We start from the raw sequence: 6,000 nt of genomic DNA on the forward strand, positions 1-6,000 counted from the left end.
CCTTGTACCAGTCGTCTGAGCCAGGATCTGTCCCTGAAGGGCTGGAAGACAGACAGCAGTAGGCATGAATGGAAGAGCTGTGAATCATCAGGCAGCTGCCTCTAACAGAGCAACCACTTTTTCCTGGCAAGAAGACCCTTATGGACTTGCTCAGCGAGGAGGCAGCATGGCCCCAGGGCTGCCCAGAATCCCTGCTCAAGCAAAGCTAACGAGGACATGTAAATAGTTCTTTGATGACAGGCAGTGATACTGAGTGTCCCATCTCACAGGGCACAGATACATGCTCTTTCTTGGCCCATAGTAGTCATAGGAGGGAAGGGAAACCAGAAAAAAGGCAAACAGTTAGCTTTACCCTGCCACAAAGAACATGGGATCTTTTTGTCTTCCCCAATTGGCTGAGTAGAGCTTTTCAAACCAGGTTTCCTGTACAGAAGCTCACAATTCCAGTGATATATTTTTTTCTTCCAATATTCTCTGGCCTCTAGATTGCTCTTTTCACGATCCCTACTCTACTAAGCACATATCCTAGGGTATGCTCAGGTAGCAAATAGAGGAACATCAGAACACAAAAAAAAAAAAAAAACCCAAAACACAAAAACTAAATTATTTTAAGCCCTCGAGTGACTAGTTCTAGCAACTACTTCAAGGTATTCATCCAGCTCAGCTGCACCATAAAGATCACCTAAAGTTGAGGGATCCTAGCAAATTCAGTGCAGAATTAAGGTCTTCTGCTAAGCACGTATTCCCAGATACGCAACAACCTTCACAGCACGGAGAGCCCCAGAATTCATCGCCAGTCACTGCCTTTGGCTATGCCCAGGCAGTGGCAGGAGGCAACAGGCAGGCTGGCCCTGGAAAGGCAACAGGATTGAGTCCTGGCTAGGACTAGCACTATATGAGCAACTTACCCAAAGTCCACAGACAACAAGGAGGAGATGCATCAGAGAGTGCAGAAGATGCAGACAAACTTTCTTATGCTGTTAATGGAACCCATCTGTGAAAGGGTCTCCAGGTGAGCCCTTTCTAATTAAAGCGAGGCTCACAGTATGGCCACACACAGTGCTGCAACTAATTAGGGAGGGCTGAGCACTAACACATTAACCTTCTCGTCTCAAAACATTAACTTTACCAGGTATAATATCTTCTGGGTGACATAAAGGTTAATAATCTGCATCCAAACCAGAATATACCTCAGTAAATACCCAATTAACTGGGTTCTGTCAGAGGCAGCAGCAAAATGCAAGGTCTAGGATGGCTGAAGCAAGGCCCTGTGGGGACGAGTGTGCGGGGGGACCTGTAAGGAACAGTCAGTGGAGCACACAAGAGTGACACTGCTAGAGGGAGTCTGTGCAGGTCCCAAGCCAGCAGTGGCTAGAGTAAGGGGAAGGAATACAATTAAATCCTGGGTTTTGTGCTTTTTTTCTTTTACTTCTATGGATATTTAACAAAGCCTTTTTTTTCCCCCCCAAGCTTCTTTCCTCACTCCCTTCCGCTGAAATGGCCTCCAAATCTTCTTCTTGTTTGAAAGTTAGTTCAAAGCAATAGTGGATGTATTCAAGTTGTATGCAGTAAAATGCAAGGTTTTCCTTGCAGAAGACAGAAAAGGAATGGGAGAGGATAAAGAAGTAAAAGAAACAAAGAACAACTGAATATTCAACTCTACTCAGTTTGAATGTAAATGTATCATTTAGCCTCATTTTGTAGAGGCTCAGGAAGAAAAGGATTTTCTTTTCATAAAACATAGGCTTGAAACATTTAAAAATAATGAGTCAAATAAGCATCTACTCTTATTGTGACCACTACAGCAAATAAAATAAATAGAAATAGATATCATCATGTTCTTATGAACATGCCACTGTGCTGGCCTGCACCCAAGGTGCTGGGCAAAAACTCACCCTCTCACTTTGATGGAGATGAAGAAAGAAGCTTTCTCCAGCAGTCAGGAAAAACAGCTGCAGGAGCTCAGGGTGCTTTGCAGGGCTCAACCACTTCACTGAGCTGTTGTTGTTTTAGCTAAAAGCATTTTTTTCTCCACAGCTGAACTGACACAAAGAGCATCAGACAAATTAGTCAGCAATGAGACATCCTGCATTTTTCATAACTACTCAACTCGCGTGTCTCTGAACTCCTCCTGTTCTTACTATTTTCCAGGTGTTCAAGTTCCCACATCCTGTAGTCATCTAGGATGTCCTAGTTTTCTCTCTCCTTTTCTACAACAATTCATTAAACTTCAGCTGAGACTTGTTCTTTCCAAAACCACTGTCTTGCCCTCTCTGTCACAACCTTTTCCTCACTAGGGTCTTCCCCCTAGTGAGGGGGATACTGCATAAGCACGGGAAAATGCTCAGCCCCACTGCCATTCCTAGCAAATTTTCCACTTCAACACCAAATCTTCAACTCATGCTTTCAACTCTGCTTTTACTGAAACTGAAAAACTGTTGGGAGAGACAACTATGGCCCACCTCACCAAGCAGTGAAGAAAGGTAAAACCAAAGAGATCATCCAGTGAGACATGAAAGAATGAAAATAGTGTTTTTAATATCATTTACAGGAAATTTACAGTATGTATTTCACATCACATTTCTAAACTGCTCATCTGGAAAATATTAGCTGCAAAAATACAGAATGCAGTACTCAAAATATATCGAGCATGTGGTTTCTCTTTCTTTTTTTTTTTTTTTCCTAAATCAATTGTACAGTGAAATATTTCCTTTTCCCAAGCAGGTTTTGTTTATTTTGGAAGTGCTGCTAAAAGTCTGCAAAATCACCACCAGTCAAACCAGCCTTTAAAGACCTTTTTAATGAACACTGTTTCTTGGGCACTGTGGGAAAGGATTAACATACATCCAAAGGCAGGGGCAGAAGCACCTGGGCTCATCCAGGTCCCACACATGCTGCTGTGGGTCATCTGTGGAGATGTCCTATGCAGGCAGGACCTTTTGCATATACAGTCACCCACAAACACTCTGCTCAGGTGATTATGAAGAACAGCAGTGATACTCAGGGCAAACATCGTTGACTGGTCTAGTACGGAGGCAGGTTGATACTCCTCCAATTTTGTGGACTCTTCAAAGAACTCTGTGGATGAGTTTTGAGCTACAGGTGTGATAAACTGAGTGGGATGGTCTTGTTTTTCCAAAAAGATGGTCAATGTGGGAGTATCCTCCACATACAGATGGTAGATTACATCTGTACACCAGCATCAAACACTTCCCAGAGAAGTCCTGAGCTTCTGAAAACTGGAGGAAACCCTCACCATCAAGCCAGCAGCCCAGTTATGAGATGTTTCAGGCTTTGGAGGGAATGTGGCAGATGTGCCTCATTACTGTGTGCTGGTATGTTGTTCTCCATTATTACATCATGGAGAAACATGAGGATGAAGATGGGAGTGAGTTAAGGAACAAGGTAAGTTCCTAATATTCCTATTAGCTAAAAAAGCCCTTCAGTGTTTGTCAGAGCCACAGGAGGGCCAGCTGGTTGAATTAGGAACAGGAAAACTTCCTTCCCAATCTGTTGTGATTTCTAAGCTCTCGGTTTGCTCAGCTGTAGCTGCTACTGAGGGATCTCAAGGGTGGAGAATAACAAGGTTACACAGGCAAAGCATATGCTCCTGATCAACGCCTGCATCAGAAAAATAATCAAAGAGAAGTCAGCCAAACTAAAACATTGCTTTTCTTCCATTGTGAACGAAGCATGGCCCAGAAGGGGTTGGGCAGTGCTGTCTCTTCTGCTCACAAACCACTTCAAATAAAGAGCTACGCTCCTCTTGTGTATGTAAGCACCCCCAATCCCTCCAGGCTGGCTGATGGTGCTTGTGTCTCATCTATAAAGCGCAAAAGGAGTTTCAAAATATCCTTATTGCATTTTTTCCCCATCTAATGCCACTTATGCAGTTCTAGCTCACAGATCCCCAAATGTCCCCATGATTGGAATGTGATTTAAGTACATACAGCAGGGAAAAAAAATTTCTGCAGACTGCATTCAACTTGTATCAAAAACCTAATGAACACCACATTTATTGTACTGTATTTACATGGTAGTCACGTATAATATAATACAATACAGCGATCCATTTTCAGTGGTAGGCACTATGGGTTTTAAAAGGTCACAGCTGTTCCCCTGTTCCCATCCCCACCCCTCCTCCCTAGGGACATTGCACCAAAGAGAAACAAGAGGTTACTTTTGCTTGAAACACTACCCAGTCCCAGCGTTGTCCTACTTTTTCTGTGAACCCTGCTCTGAGATGGCTCCTTTCCGAAAGTGGATGATGGGAACTACTTTCATGTGCTAACGTGGAGACTCCCAAACTTTGGTGGTCACAGACCACTGGCAACCCTTCGCATTTGTCAGTGACTGTTAGGCACATTCTCATCACCACTCTTTCAACTGAAAACATTATAAAGGAAATATGGGTCTATGCTACCTGGGATCAAGAGAGCCGTTTCAGACCCACTGCACCAAAGACTTCAGGAAAATGGCTGATTCTTCAACAGGGATCATAATCATCCAATCTTGCAGAAAGCATCATGGGCGAAGAACAGAGGTCACTTCTTCCTTCAGGTTCACACAGTTAAGTGTTATGAGGCACCATAACACTGAGATGCAGTTTACGTTGAAAGGTAAATGCACTGATGTTTGTGTGATGCCATACTGCAGAAGAAAAGGGTTTTAAGGGGCTAAGACATATGTGGCAGGGAAAGATGACTTCTGCTGTCCTAAAGGCTAGCTATTCACTTGGAAAGAACTAAGATACGTTAGGCCCTATGCAACCCTTTGATTCCAGAGAGATTTTGCATCAGATCTAAGAGCTGTGCAAACTGCAAATAAAATATCCACCACCTGCTTCACCTTAATACAAATTTGTTTTTGTCTGAGTTCATACTCTTCTTGTGTTTGTTCTCAGTAATTACTAAAATGAATGTATTAACTGGTGGGAACACTGGGAGAAGCAGAGAATTTCAAGCATCTGTCAGAGAATATTCCTGGCAAGTGAATTGTGAAGTCAAAGCCAGCACTTTGGCTGTCCTAAAGCAGTGAATGTCCAGAGGTGCTCTGCCCATTGGCACTGAGCAAGGTTCCTCTTACTCAATTTTGAATCACATACATTTGCACTAAATATTTGTACTGATGAGAAAATTCCAGCCTTTGACAAAGGAACAGAAATTTCCAAGTGATTTCTATGTCCAGTCAGAACAAACTAACTTGTCTGAATTACAACAAAGCTATTCCAAACCCCTCCAGACCAGAGATTATATGCAGAAATGACCTCGCAAATACACTGGAGGCATTTTCTAGTTTTCCTCAGCAATTCACAGGGAGGAAGTAAAATGGAAAATTCATTTATGAAGTTACTATAAATTATTTGCTGAGGTGGACTTGACAAGTTTCTTATTGCTTTTTGCCACTTGCACACCAGCCTCATGTAGAACAAGCCCAGCATTAGAAACTGTCAGAGCATTGCTAATCTTTTCCTTTGTACTTTTGCTACTCACCAGGCTGTGAAACTGCTCTGCCACACTTAATCTAATGAAAAGGGGGAAACACCCCAAACAGTCAATACAGTATCCCAAAGACCACATCCCTGGAATCACTCCATTCATCAAACAGAGACTGAAGCAAGGTTTTGACAAGCAAAACAGTACAAACGTTACATACGTCCAGAAGTTCTAGTCTTGCAATCATCTAAATGGTTTCCTCTATCCACATGAATTCATGGTGCCCTTGTGGGAGTAAAGGATGCTCATAACTGAGGCTGAGGCAAAACCGAAGCCTGAAGGAAAGCAGTCCGTGTTCTTACTCCGTCAAAAGAAAACACTAGTAATGCTTCTGACTACATAGAGCTTCCTTCTGCTCCACTGAATTCAAGGAACAGATCACGGCCAAAGATTTTACTTGGCAACACCAGTTAATAAAGAACTACTTAACGTCTAAGAACTGCTGAAAGGCCATTTTTCAGTAAAGCAATTGTATTAACACTTAGATTGGCTAGAAATGTCAATG

The sequence above is a fragment of the Struthio camelus genome, chromosome 12, assembly GCF_040807025.1.
Source record: "Struthio camelus isolate bStrCam1 chromosome 12, bStrCam1.hap1, whole genome shotgun sequence".
In the NCBI taxonomy this organism is placed as follows: Eukaryota; Metazoa; Chordata; class Aves; order Struthioniformes; family Struthionidae; genus Struthio; species Struthio camelus.